Source organism: Rattus rattus, chromosome 1 (assembly GCF_011064425.1).
Source record: "Rattus rattus isolate New Zealand chromosome 1, Rrattus_CSIRO_v1, whole genome shotgun sequence".
Classification (NCBI taxonomy): domain Eukaryota; kingdom Metazoa; phylum Chordata; class Mammalia; order Rodentia; family Muridae; genus Rattus; species Rattus rattus.
The window spans coordinates 169,823,679-169,839,150 of NC_046154.1; the positions used below are offsets into that span (position 1 = coordinate 169,823,679).

The 15,472-nt window shown below is 42.2% G+C and overlaps 1 protein-coding gene and 1 pseudogene across 17 annotated transcripts in view; one reads left to right on the plus strand and one right to left on the minus strand.

Annotated features, from left to right (window-relative positions):
* Anks1b (ankyrin repeat and sterile alpha motif domain containing 1B) overlaps positions 1 to 15,472 on the plus strand; it is a 1,103,087-nt gene that overhangs the window by 871,796 nt on the left and 215,819 nt on the right. The gene's annotated exons all lie outside the window — the stretch shown is intronic.
* Positions 6,074 to 6,779, minus strand: LOC116908107 (annotated as a pseudogene).

Below are 15,472 nucleotides of genomic sequence, written 5' to 3' on the forward strand. Positions count from 1 at the left end.
AAAGAACAAATTTTATGCTCAATATTTAAATTTTATTTTGAAAATTCAAAAGATTAAGGCTGACATAAAAACTTTCTGCATTTGGATTCTCTAGTCTCTACTGGCCTAGAATATCAGGTAAGAATTATATCCTACTGTTCTGGCTGGTTTTGGGTGTCAACTTGACACAAGCTGGAGTTATCACAGAGAAAGGAGCCTCAGTTGTGGAAATGCCTTCATGAGATGCAGCTGTAAGGCATTTTCTCAATTGGTGATCAAGGTGGGAGGACCCTGCCCATTGTGGGTGGTGCCATCCCTGGGCTGGTGGTCCTGGGTTCTATAAGAGAGCAAGCTGAGCAAGCCAGGGGAAGCAAGCCAGTAACATCCCTCCATGGCCTCTGCATCAGCTCCTGCTTCCTGCCCTGCTTGAGTTCCAGTCCTGACTTCCTTTGGTGATGAACAGCAATGTGGAAGTGTAAGCTGAATCAACCCTTTCCCCCCCAACTTGCTTCTTGATCATGATGTTTTGTGCAGTAAGAGAAACCCTGACTAAGACACCTTAAAAAAAAGAAAAGTTCTTTTTCCCTAACAACCATTTTATTTGACCAGATTCAGTTATTTTGCTAACTATAGACCAGTGTACTTTTTTAATATTTGGCTTTGAAATGTGAAATCAGAATCCAGTGATCCCGCCTCTTAGGATTTCCATGATAAAATGTGACATTTAAGCACCACAGTGAAGCTTACATTCCCATGCCTACGTATGAATAGATAGATGCCTTTGGTTTTTCCTGGCTAAATTTAAACTTTCTAGAACTGTTGCTTTCGGGATGTGCTAATCATATACCACAAAATGTTGCTGACTTTCATAACTCAGCCAAGGATATTGTGTTCTATCTTTGCATAGAAATGCAAATCTCTTCAAAGATTGAGCAAGACTTTTTTTTTTTTCTGATAAAGGCGATTTGAAAGTTTAGATCTGAGCTGCTAAACACATACCAGCAATTTTGTGGTATGCTAGAATTTCAAAGTCTTTACAACTAAACTCGCTCATGCCCCATCTCTACCACTAGAATTCTATTGTGTATCGGCGCGCATAGACTGAGAACCGCCAACAATGCTGGATCTTCTGCTTACGTCAGCTCCATTGTATTATTGGCAGCTGAACATGCCTTACAGGCTACTGCATTCTCATTGATTGCTTGAGAAACGTCAATGTTTTCCATTGGTGGCCTTTGTAAATCATCTCCCAGATATCCCTGACATGACCATAATTTAACAGATCTGGTCATTAATTCAGAGGAAGAAAGGGGCGGGGGGAGAAAGAAAAGAAATACAATAGTCTCTCGCTACATATGAGCAAGTATTTTCTGATCGAAATATTGGTCAAGTTGTGTTCTGCTGTTTTTAACCCCAGTACTGCGATGGAACCACTTGTAACTTACTCCATTTCTACAGTAACTCTTTTCCTGAGTTGTGTGCATTTTTGACTAGTGGGATTTCATGGTGTTCTAGTCTTTATCTGATGTGTGTCTCCTAGCCCGACTTTTGTTTTTGTTCGTTTGTTTTTTACCTAAACTTGTCGGAGAAGTCTCTCTTCTTCCAATGGGTACAGCTTGGTGGGTGTGTCTGTCTGCTGAGTAATGAGTAGAAAACACCTATAAATTGTTTTTTTCTTCTGTCTTGCACACAATCCTCCTTCGACTTAGAATACCTGATACCTTTCTGTGATTTTGGTTACTGGTGGTGGAGGTCTGGTCCCCTTGTTTCCAGGTTCTTGATTTCTTAGTCAAGGAAGTAAAATAATGATTAGATACGGACTTGCAAACCAGCAAGGAAACAGTTCAAATGTGAAGTGATAGCTCAGATTGGAAACTGTCTGCCATATTGTCGAGAGAGACAGTGGGACACATGAGCAAGGACACTCAAGAGTCCCAATTATTGCACAAGGCTTCCTGTAATTCGGCTCAAGAGAAGGTCTTCGGTTGCTAAAAGCATCAGTATAATGAGGGTGGTTCTCAATTCCAACTTATATAACCTCTTTTCTACCGTTCATGCCTCTTACCACAATGCATCTGATCTTAATCATATACATGTCCAATTATGTATAAGGCGTAAGACGGTAAACAGAGGATTGACCCTAAAAGTATGTTCCGGACAATTTGTAATGCTGCACGTGTCATCAAAATGGGCCTGATCAGCCCACCTGGCTTCAATTCAAGATACATTCCTGGACATGGCTGACTAGAAATGGATCGTTATCATGGGGTTGCTGTGAGGAGTCACTATTGCTATTGGTAAAAGTAGGTATCCCGGCAGCTTGATGCAGGTATGTGTGTGTTTGTGTGTGTGTGTGTGTGTGTGTGTGTGTGTGTGTGTGTGTGTGTGTGTGTGTACACTTAGTGAGGTAAGGTTCTCAGGCTGCTGACTGCATTATTTTTGTGCATAGCCCAAATCAAGTGGAGTCCCAGCCTGCTATGTCCTATGCTTTACTTGACTCGATTATCTTTCACTTCTAGAAGGTCTACTCTAAGCATCTTTCTTTTGAAGCCAAATGAGGGGGGTAAATGAGATTTCCCCAGGACCTACAGAATCTAGGTTCGATTCTCCAGTCCCAGTCCTACCAACTATGCCTCTGGGCAGTCGCTGTCTAAAGTTCCCTCTCTAAGACCCTGCCTATGCCCACTGCCAGACTTTTGCCTCAGGAATGAGCTCCTCAACTTGAATTAAATACTATGTTTAACCGTGTTATTAACATTATACAAATCCAGGTATTTGAGCATATTAAGTATATTTTATTCCTTTTTCAGAGTCACTGTGATTTTTCACATTAAGAACACAAGTTGACTAGCCCACATTCTTCTAACTCTTCCCTTCGTTTACTCATGCTAAGATATGGTTGTCAAGGGCATCGTCAAGGTAGATGACCCAGCATAACTTCAGCACATGGCTGTAGACTCATGAGGCTTCCTTTTGTGGGATCCAAATCTCGATTTATGAGTGTCATGTGACCAGTCCCTGCCCACTCTCCCTGTATTGTCATTCCAACCATGCTGGACTCCATCATAGCCTTCCATTGTCTTCTCTCTCCGGATGCAGGTTGGTGTCTGTCTCTGCCTGGAACATTCTTTCTCTAGATAATCACAGGACTGATTTCTTCATCTTGCTTGGGTCTCTGTTCAAGGGCCAACACCTCAGAACCAAGACACTGTTTTCTCTAAAAAATAATAATAATAATAATAATAATAATAATAATAATAATAATAGTTTTTTCATTAGAGTCATAACGGTATTACACATCTACATCCCCTCCATACCGTTACAGCAGAGTAGAGCACTCAGAAGTGATTCTGAAGGTGTTTGGTGAGTTTGAAACAGGAAGGCAGGAGAGTAATTGTCCTGGTTTGGCATAGAATGCTCCCTTTAGTTAATGCTATAGGGTGACTGTGGTTTCTCCCTGACTTCTCCTTCTCTCCAACATCAGCCTATGCCGGTCTCCTCCAGCCACCACAGTTTCTGGAGTCTCTGTGGGATTTAATCTGAACCATGTTCTACTCCACATTATCTCTGAAAAGATATGGGCTTCACAGTTCTCTTAAAGGTTACCTTTCTATGTTGTTTATAGTAAGTCTTCTTCAATTTGTCCCTCTGGGAGTTCCTACACTGGACTTGGCTCCCAAAAGGCATTGTAGGAACAAGAACAGCAACTCATCAAGTGTTCATTATGGGGCAATCATGGCTCTGAGCCCTTTTCAAGTATTAACTCATTTAGTCAACCTCATCACATACTAATATCTTCATTTAACATCTGACAAAAATCATGTTCCAGAGAAGTGAGGCAATTTCACCTCAGTCATCCAGACAGAATGGGAAGACGGATAGAGTGGTTCTAATGTCTGTGTTCCTAATACCCATGTCAGCTCCTACCTGACAGAAATAGCCCTGAGGTGGCACTTTGGAGGCATGGCTGCTTCTCTTCATTCTGTTGCTGGCTCTGAGGGCCTGAGATGAGCTCTTTTCGTTTTCCTAAATTGAGCCATATGTGGTGGCAAGTCCTATAATCTCAGCACTTAGAGGGCTGATGCAGGAGAATCACAAAATCAAGGACAGTCTGGACTACATAAGGAAGATCGAACCAGATTAAGCTATATAATTTGTAGATAATCAACAAAGTTTGTTTGAAAAAACTCCAAAATTAAAGGTACTTTCTTCAAATAAAAACACTGGTCAACTTAATTTACAAAGACTCCATTCTACCAACAAACTGTTACTGGTTTATCATGAGTTGCCTTGAGAAAGATGCAAGTGGAAATATCTTCAAATATAACTATGGATTTCCTACACTACTCATATCCCCTGCCAGCCAACTCCTGTCTTCTGTTGTGGCAGCTTCAAAGGGGGAAAAAAAAGGAAAGACAGAATAAAAGAGGTTTCTCAAAGGGTTGAAGAGGTTTGAAAAAAAGCATGAGGGCATCTGGTAAATATTCAATAACCAGTAAAAGTTGTTTCACTCACTTTTGCTAGATATAAGTTTTAAATGCCTTACAGACATTCATGTTATCAACCAAAAAGAATAGGTGTCAAGAAATGTAGAGGTCTGTTTCCAACTTTTACTACCACGCATTTCCTTTCCAAGCTAAAACAAGAAACCTCAAATTCTTCTGTAACTTTGCTACCCTGGTGTGGAATAAGCAACAGCTATCCTTAATCTCGACATATGCTAAAACTGACATGGAATCCCCAGAGATCACCTGATCATGTTACAAATGGAGTCTATGCTGCATGCCAGAACCCAGTCATATCAAGAAAAACTTGCATTAAGTGAGGTACCCATTTGATGTTCCTGTTCCTTTGGGTATATACGTCCTCCTCTGTGACATTAACAACATTCATTGGCAAGTCTAGATTCCCATTTATGATATCATTGTCTTTGGTCCTTGTCTTCATCACCTTCAGACAGCCAGAATGACATTTTCAAAATACTTTCTTCTTGCATAAATGTATGCATAGTTAACACGGACTAGAATGTAGAGCCAGAAGCCAGGGACTTGTGTCTCAGACCAACTTGACATCTCTCACCAACTTGGACAATGTTCTGACCTTGGAGTTGACTCTGAGCCTGTATCCTTATCTGATAAATGGAGATCATGATACAGTCAACCCTGTTGTTGTCAGCCAACTGCCCATCGCATGAGAAGTTGTATGGAATGAGATGCCCTCTTGATGTAATTTTGCCAGATATGACTCTGAAGACCACAGATCATTCTTTCTCCAGACCCATGAATAAATTCATCTTAAATCATAAAAAGTCTAAGTTGAAAGAAAAGAATAAGGTCATCGTTCCAGTGTAATACAACTTAACTCCTGTCCTATCCCTTTTCACAGAGTAATATAGTGAATCAGCTAATACCTCTTCTACAGATCTACTCATACTGAGATTAAAATTTCCAGGAAGAGCTAGGCAGGCCTCCTCTACACTGAGCCACTAGATTACTCTATGAAAATGGACAGCACCACAGCTGCCATGTTCCATAAAGACTTTTTACTCTTCCGTTTGAGCCTCAGAACAAACAAAGCTCTCACTGGGTGCTAGCAGACTGAGAACCTGGAGAACCTTCACTGAGAGCCACTCAAAGCTACCTGCTCAGCCTCTCTGAGAGCTGAAGATCCACACTACCCTCTGTCTGAATGTCAGGTGAGCCTGGTCAGGTAGTGCCTGCCCAATTCATGTCAGCAGTTCACCTTGACTCTCTGGATCCCTTACTGCATCTTCACAGTTCTGTGTGTCTTCTCTCTTCCCAATTTCTGGCACTGATTTTGCAATCACAATGACAATTTTGAATTTAAACATTCTTTAGGAAAGCAAAGAGAATTTCTAGAGTGTTTTCCCCATAGTCGCCATTCTTGTTTTGGTTTTTTTTTTTTTTTCTTTCTTCTTTTGGTTTGGTGTTGTTTGTTTGTTTGTTTCCCATTTACTCAATGTATTCATTATCTATAGTTAAGTCAGTAAGAAGGGCCAAAAAGCTCGCAGGCTACACAATTTCACAAGAAGCTTTGTAGGGGAAGAGAAGGGCTGAGATTTATCAACCGTATCTTAGGGCCTTGATGGATGCATTCCTTGGGGATATGGGCCTCTAATTCCTGATAGAGGGGGTCTCATTCCTGGAAGGGGAATCCCTATAGGTGTCCAGCAGGGAAGGCCAGTTGGTAGACCCTTGGGTAGTCTCATACCAGATAGAGGAGCCATAATGCCTGGAGGTGGGTTTGCTCTGCCTATAGGTGAAGCTGGAGTTCCAAGCCCTGGTGAGTACTGAGTTGAGGCTCTGACAATGTTAGAGCAGCAACAGAAGCAGCTGCTATAGTGCCTCTTCCCTGTGGAGTTCCGATCTGCTGGGATGAGCCTCCAGCTCCTCGGACAGGGCCTGCTAATCCAGCAGGAGCTTGGAGAATAGTACAATAACTGGTACTTCTCTGACACTGCTCTTCCAATCCCAGGGCCACCTGCAGTGCCAGCAAGTGGTACCTGAGCAATGCCAGTATCTTTAGGAGTTGAACCCTCCACAGTCATGGAAACCAATTTCTCCCCACATAGCAAGACCCGAACCAAAACCTGTTTTTCTTCACATTCTGGCTGGTTTGCATTCTTTGGCTTGATCTTCCTCACACTCATCACAATCACAGAGGCTTAAATACGTATGCTTGTCAAAAGCCTTAAAGATGACAATGAAGATTCCTCCATCTTGCAGGCTACATCTCATTCTATAGTCAGTGGGCTGCAGCATCTTGCTATTGTTTCCCACAATGATGATTGCTGTTCTACCATAGCCATTCCCAACAGTAAAATCTCAAGATCCTTAATACTTGGAGAAAGGCTATAAATAAAGGTTTGATGCAGGTTATTCACACACAGTGTGAGCTTGACTAAAGTTTCACAGTCAGTGGGTCCTGTTTTCCTATACTTTCACCACTTTGGTGTTCTAATACTGCTTTAACTACTTCTTGGTGTCTCAGCTAAGACTACCTATCTCAGTTCTGCCTAGAAATCGACCACAGGATTTGAGAACATCTTGGGTACAAGTGACACTCTTGGCTCAGTGAGGCTGTTCTTCTACAGTTGACCTGGACTTTGACCTCTGGCATATGCTGTTCAGTAGTTCTTCTCAGGTGTAAGCAATCCCCATAAATGTGAAGGAAAAGAAGATATATACATGCATATACATAGACACAAGCACATAAAAAATAATGAAAAACAAAAAACATTGACAGTGAAATCCACACATAGGAGCGTGTCACACCTGAGGTTTTAAGGGACTGAGAAGAGACAAGGTGACCTGGTTCTTGTTTACATACATGTTTTTGATGCTGCTTTAACAATGTTTTCTCCGTGTCAAGCATTTTTGCTCTGATTGTCTCATCTAATTGTGGAAGGATAATAGTTACTGCGAGCCTAAGCTTCAGAGCCAGGAAACATCGTCTTTAATTCGGGCTCTACCATCAATACACTCATCATCGTCGTCATTGTCGTCATCATAATCATCATCATCATCACCATCACCACCACCATCATCATCATCATCGTCATCATCACCACCATCACAATCACTACCACCACCACCATCACCACCACCACCACCATCATCATCATCATCATCATCATCATCATCATCACATCATCCTCGGTTTCTAATACAAAGCAGAGGTTTAGAGAAACTAAGTCTTAGCCGGTTTCATCCAGACAGACAGAGGCAGAGGTAGGGTTTCAGACCTAATCTCCCTTACTGAAACTCCAGTCTTTCAGGGCTTTCTTAAAGAACCCTGGCTGATGGACATTTTTCACACTGTCCAAAAGGCACTGCTCTTAATAATCATCCTTTCGGGGTAGAAAGGGTAGAATAGGATTACGAGTTGCAATTTGAAGGTACTTTATCACCAGTCACTCTGTGATATATCTGTGAGCATATCTAGGAACCAATCAAGCATTAGAAAATGAGATGTCAAAATCAGAGAACATTTTTTATCTATATAGTCTATGGAACCTGTTTTGATTCATGTGAGCCAGTTTTTTCTTTCTTTCTTTCTCTCTTTCTTTCTTTCTTTCTTTCTCTTTCCTTCTTTCCTTCTTTTTCCTTCTTCAAGGCAGTTAAAAAAAAACTAAGTTGCGTGCTGTGAAGGGAGTAGACATTATTATTTCACAATTTTGTCTAAGATTATACCAAAATCATTGGACTCATTCATTTTTGTTCATTTTGGGCAGATATCATTCATAGTCACATCAAACAGATATTAATTGAGGGTCTGCTATGTAGCAGGTGCCAGAGAAGCCAGAGCAGCCTGTCATTGGCAAGACTCACGGCCCTTCTGTGCTGTGTAAATAAAAAGGGGCAGAGAGGCTCGGCAGTATTCGAGAGTGAGCAGGGGTGTCACAGAAGGATATAAGATCCAGAGGAGAACGTGTGAAAATATTGCCAACAACAAAATGAATGATGTCATTAGAGAACAATATAGTGAAGAATAAAGAAAGGATGGAGCTTACCTGAGGGAGTAAATAGACCTAACAGAGATGTGTTCCTAGCATGGAAAGCAGCAGTCTACAGTGGAACAGAGGGCCATAGTTGAACATATCGGCCACTGGATGAGAAAGAATGACAAGTAGTCCCTGGGGACTCTCAGAGGCCGGAATGAGATGAACAAAAGAGGGAACGTAAGGACCAAATGGGCCCAGTAGAGGCTTCAAATTGCTAGTTCTGTGCCGGCCAGTGATTCCCTGCTTCTCATTTTCCTCCTCAGAATCTCATCTTTGCAAACCCAGAGAATCTAGCTCTGTAGTTAGAGCAAGGCTGGGTCACCGAGCGCCTCACTTTAATAATAGGAACGCGGTGTGTGGAGATCTCGTTTCCCCCTGAGCCCGCCGGTGTCTGCTCAAGTATTGGCCGTGGGTCTCGGCACACAATACTTCACAGAAACGCATTTCACAGCCTGGAGTCGCATGGAATTAGTAGCCAGCTTACAACCCAGAGGCTTTACCCGACACTCTCTGTTAAACGCGATTTGTGTTTAAAACAATAATCTCATATGGTATTTGATTTCTGAGCTGAAGGTCGGCAAAGAGAGGAGGGGAAGAGAGAGAGGGAGAGAGTTTCTGTTCCACAAAATCAACTCTCTTAGACTTTGTTGGCAATCTCTATTTAGTTGCGTATATATAAATCACACGTAGGAATTTTTTTTTGGTTTGACGATTGGTTTATAAGGACAACGTTTGTACGGAGTCTGAGTCTGAGGAGATTAATTAGAGTTAATTTTAAAAATGCCCGTAAAGTGTTTGGCCCATAAACAGCAGTTCACCTTCGATGGCTTTCAGTCTTGTTCATTATGCCCATTGGCCAGACGGCGACACAGTAAATCTGTGTAGAGTAGCACTGTGAACCTCCTCTGCTGCTTGGCTATGGCTCCTGGCCCTCTTCCCGGTCTTACACAGACCACTGTGACACTTCAGTTCCTCTGGCTGAAGCCGAAAGATGTCCTCTAACACCATCCTGAGTCGTCCTCTAACACACAAGCCCGAGTCGGCAGAGTCCAGCTAGTCACAGGCACAACCCTCACCACCGGGAGGAGGGCTCCTGTGCCTGCCAGCCTTGTTCCAAGTTTATTCCCTAGCACAGGGGAGTGTGGGTGCTGCCAGAGAATGTTCTGGGGGCTGGATGGTGCTGCGAGAAAACCAACGCAACATTAGAATATGTTCTTGAATACTAACTACCGAGGACCTCTATTCTATTCTCTCAGCACATCAGAAACACGCCCCAAAAAAAGCCACTGTTTTCTAGAAGTAAAAAGGAAAATGAAATTTCACTTTCAGTAATTTTCTGTTCTTTTTATTTTTAGGGATTTCTCCCTCCCTGGTCTGGAAAGCCTTTTCCCCTCTAATTACCTCAGTGCCTAGGTACCAGGGTATCTGTCTCTTCTCAGGGTCTCAGTGACTTCCAGAATCGCCCTCTGCAAACAAGTCCCAGTTGGAATGCAGAAGTCTGTCGTTCCTTGACTTTCTGATTCCTCCTATGAAATTCAATGGAGATAGCAATGGAAGGGTAGACCCCCTCTCCGCTGCAGGGGTGCTTGTGGGGAGTGAGTTACCTGTGTTTTAATTCTTCTCTGTAATGCAGAAGGGGGTAATAATGGACTTCCAGCCTGAAGTGGTCCTCCCTACCTCGATTTTTTTTGGGGGGGAGGGGGAGTCCCTGATTTGACTAATCTCAAATAATGATTCTCCTACTAAGCACACAGCAGGATCACAGGTAGGCTTACTAACCTGGGTTCTACCCTGGTGTGTCTGGGTGGGGCCTGGAATTTGCATTTCCAAAGCTGCCAAGGGGATCTTGGTCTGAACACACTTGAGAACCAGTGTCCCAGGCTGTGGTTTTCCCTCCCTGTCTCTACAGAATCCAATCCCTGTCAGCCCCCACCCTAGAGACACCTGTGTAGTGGATCTGCAACTATAGCATATACAAGGACATTTTAAATCCTCGGATAAGAAAGAGGGTCTGGGGAATGAACGTAGTCACAATACACTATATATTCATATGAAAGTGACTTTATGAAACCCATCATTGCACAAATAAATACACACCAAATATATATTTGGAAAAATAGAACAAGAACTTTTTTCCAGGCAGTTCTCCTGACTGTGTTCTAAACTCCCTGAGATTCTGTTACGTCTCCCACTTTTAATGAGTTCCCTTGGCTGTGGATGCAGTTTAAACTTGCTTTTTCTGACTTCCACTATGATCTCTTGTTTTCATCTAATACTAGCCAGAGTGCCCACCATGAGCCCAGTTCATAGCCAGCATAGCCTCCTCTGCCTGCCCTTCAGACACCTCCTCAAGAACTAATAGATTAAAACAAACCAGCATTCCCTGGGATGGGACAATGACAAAGCAGTCTAGACAAATCTCTGGACATTTTGATAAAGGAGCCTATAATTCAGGTAGTAATTTTAGGGCCTTCATTTCAACACGTGGAAGCACCCTGGTTTCTGATACAACTAATTCGATCACACAGGGACCATCACACAGCTCAATAGTTAATTAGGCTTTTATACAAACTGGATTCATAACCTCTCCTCGAGGCCTTCTAACAGCAAAATAAAAATGAAACATCTTCAAACAAAAGAAAAGTTCTGTCAGTTAAACACCCCTGATCTCTCGTGTAACAGCATTGATATTTTTAAATGCATGTCTTGAATTTGGTGATTTTCCCAATATGTATGAGTCTAGAACAGTTTATGCTTGACTTTCAAAACAAAACAAACAAACAAACGAGGTCAATTCTTCTTATTCTCAGTACCCTGAAGGGAAAGGCACTTGGCTGTTCATCTCAAATGCATCTCAAATGCTGAGAAAGCATGAGGAACGGTATTGGTTTTGATATTGACTCTGTGATACCAGGCAGGCAATGGCATTCCTATCATCAGGTGCTCATTGCTATATCTTGAATAAATGCTACCTAAAAGCATTGACTAAAAGCATTGAAGTCGAAGGCATTTCAACTACTGGATTACATTTCGCAACCACTTAAACCAATGGTAGAAGTATGGCCTACATCTGATTTTTTTTTTTAAACCCAGGATTCAAACCAAATAATATTTAGATTAGCAGGACTAATATCTGATTTATGGGCATTGCCACAGTTGATTCTTCTAACAGACATAAATCTGGAATGTATCAGGAGGCTGGAGCTCTGTCAGTGACCATCTTAACCAAGACGATATGGTCGTTAGGATCTGAACATAAGCAGTCATTAGAGTGGAGGTCTGTGAAGCCATTGCTAATCTCAGCTTTCTCGGCACCTCATAAGATGCTTTGTGCTCAACAAATATATTTTCAGTAAAAGAACCAGTGAGCCTAACTCCAGAGCCCCTAAAATTATTCTCTGATATAATGTGTTGTTTTTTGAGCCAGATATGGTGACATATACCTATAATTCTAGCACTTGGGAGTTATGGAGGTGGGGGGACAAGGCCAGCTTTGGCTGAATATAGTAAGTTAGAACCTGGAATGCATAAGACAATCTCAAAACAGCAACAACTACAATAAAGTGTCCCCCCCCCCCGCGCTCCCAAATGGCTGGCCTGAGGCAGGTGTCTAAGGGATAAGGAACAGAACAAGCAGGACCACCCCACCTTTGACTTGGCGCGTGCGTGAAGAAATCTACAGCTCAGCCTCCTGAATGGGGATGGGACAGAGGTAAACGAGGACCTTGCCATCTCCAGTAGTAATTTCAAGTTATCTGTGGGGCTCTGCTTAGCCCCAGGCCCTGGCATTTAACTTGCCTACTGTACACAGCCAAAATTAAAAAAAAAAATTGCTGACACACAGCCATAGAAGCTGAGCACCATGACAACACTTACGGAAATGAAACTCTCATTCATCAAATCAATAGGAATCTAATTTAAAGCTTCAGAAGCAATACCTTCCAACCTGTCTGTCTGCCGTATACCAGCCCTACCCATATCATCAAACGCACGGCTTTTGTTGTAAAGAGTAACCACAGGAGTTATTAAACTATTATAATTGGAAGGCACTTATAATCATACATAATAAGGCTTCGCAATCAACACAAGTCCCCTTAGTTGATGTGATTTTAATTTACAAAATGTCTCATTGATACATCTGAATGCGGTGGCAAATTAATACATAATCGCTCTCGCATAGATGTCGCTACATTTTTAAGTACTAACAGAGAAGACGTCTCTCTAAATAAATTAAGCGCATTAGCAGTGGCTACATTGGCTCATCTCTGCGGTGATGCTGGGTCCTTTGTATGTCAGTATGTCTACAGTTTAGAGACACTACCAGTCACTGATGCAATTTCAGTTTTAAGTCTTTATAGAAAGGGGAAGGATTAACCCTGTTACACTATTTGGGATGTGTTCATGTGCACACTTGCGTGAGCTGTGTGATCAAACCCGTGTTAAGGAACATCCCGGAAGGTTTACCTGTGTGACCAATCTGCTTTCCTCCTAACCAGAATGATTTTGAACCATCCCTAAAGTGCTTCACTGGAAGCTGAGTGGACAAAGATCATGTTCATCTTCACAGCTCCAGGATAAGTTATGCCGCACGCACACTGTGAATCCGAAGGCAGGGACCAAGAGGTTTACTCAGGCTTTTTGTTTTTAAAGATTTATTTATTTATTTATTTATTTATTTATTTACACACTGTAGCTGTCTTCAGACACCGAAAGAGGGCATCCAGTCTCATTACAGATGGTTATGAGCCACCATGTGGTTGCTGGGGTTTGAACTCAGGACCTCTGGAAGAGCAGTCAGTGCTCTAACCACTGAGCCATCTCTCCAGCCCTACTTGGGCTTTTTGACTGTAATGTTTAATAAACGTCATTGGTCCCCAAAGGAGCATATGTAAATCATCTGAATGCATAGATATATATGTGTGTGTGTATGTATATATATATATGTGTGTGTGTATGTATGTATGTATGTACGTATGTATGTATGTATGTATGTATGTATGTATGTATGTATGTATCTGAGCTCGGTGGCAAGTGCAGAGACATGAGGAATCAAAAAATGAGACTGAGGAGACAGAAACAAAGATTGAGGCTACATAAATGAGAGACAATATTTCCCTGTCGACCTGCTGACCACTTGAGTAAGACCTCGCTTAGGCACGTACTCCACAGATAGGCACTCGGTATTCATGTGCACTCCTCATGTGATGTGAATGACAAACGAGGAAGGGTGTTACTTCCCCGATTCCCGTCCCCATTCCCACCACCCATCGAAGTGGAGTACCAAGCCGTCCTACATTTTCTGTCAGGAGCTGTGTGCGTGCTCTAAGAGCTGTGGCTCAGGACATAGCAGGAAGGAGGGACGGGTATACATACAGGAATTCATCTTCCACCGTTCTGTACAGTGGTAGCATTTAGGGGTGAGTTTTTTGAGGGTTTTCTTTCCGCCCCTATCTTTTCCTCATCCCCTTACTCCCCCTTTTCTTTTTCCGATTTCCTCTCTCCTTGGTCTCCATTGTTCTGCTGAACAGTTCCATGCCTACTCTCATTTTAAACAAACACCCATGATTTGATGCGACCACATAAAATCTAGGAAGCCTACATGAGAGGGAAAGTCGTGGTATTTGTCTTTCTGAGACTGGCTTAATTTGCTCAATATGATTAGATAGCACGTTTGTTTGCCAATCCCTCTGTTGTTGGACACACTGGCATGTTATGAATAGTGATGGAGCAGATATTTATGAGCAAGAATCTCTGTCATAAGCTGACTTAGAGTCCTTCAAATAAGTTACCAGGAGCGGTCGAGCTGGATCACACGATGGGTTTGTTTTGAGTGTTTTGAGAAATCTCCATGCTGACTCCCAGTGAGTCTAGACTAGTCTGCATTATGGTTCTCAACCTGTGAGTCATGTCCCCTTTGGGGGTAGCAATCAGATATCCTACATATCAGATATTTACACTATGATTCATAACAAGAGCAAAAATATGGTTATGAAGTAGTAACGAAGTAATTTCATGGTTGGGAGTCACCAGAATGTGAACTGTATTAAAGGGTCGCAGCATTAGGAGGGGTGAGAACCGTTGGTACATGGATTCCATTTTTTCCCACCTCTGTAACCACAGCAAAGCTAGCATTTGTGGTTGCTTGTTTCCTTCCTAACGGCCATTCTGATGGGGTTCAGGTGGAATCTCAATATGGTTTTGATGTGCATTTCTCAGGTGCCTAGGCAAGTTAAACAGTTTCCCTGTGTTTATTCGCTTTTTGTATTTCATAATTTGCGAATTGTCTGCCTTGCTAGTCATTTATTGATTTGATTCTTTGTGGGTTTCAATGTTGTTGTTGTTGTTGTTCTTGTTCTTGTTCTTGTTCTTGTTTAATTACTTTCTCTTTTTAAGTAACCTCTATTGTTTCTATGATGCTAGAGCCTTGTACGTGGTAGGCATGAATTCTACCATCGAGCTTCATCTTCAACTTAACCCCTACCCTTACAGTTCCCCACCAAACTCTCACAAATATAAGTACATTAATATCTGTGAACATTGAGAACCTGCCATGACTTAGCATTAAGATAAGCTCCCTAGTTTCAGCAAGAGTGCCACCATTAAACCTTTCTTCTATATCACAAAGCCCTGTAGTACTAACTGTCAGTACAGCTAGCTGTAGTTGTGCTCTGTCACTCTGAAAACAGTTAGCATGCCTTGTCCTACACGTGGACAATACAGGGAACAAATCCAGAGAGAAGAGGCTTTCTCCCTCTAAGACTCAAGAAAGAAATTCTATCCCTTGGGCTGTAACCTCCTGTTTTAAAACAGTAAATACCCCATATACGGGGTGGACACTGGAATATGTTTAGAGTTGGCCTCACCTGTGGAAGGTAAATTCCATAATGCTATCTGAGGGAAGGAACATTTTTAGAAGTGAGAGAGAGACTAAGGAAAGTACTAATATCAGGCGATGGGCAAGCTGAATCC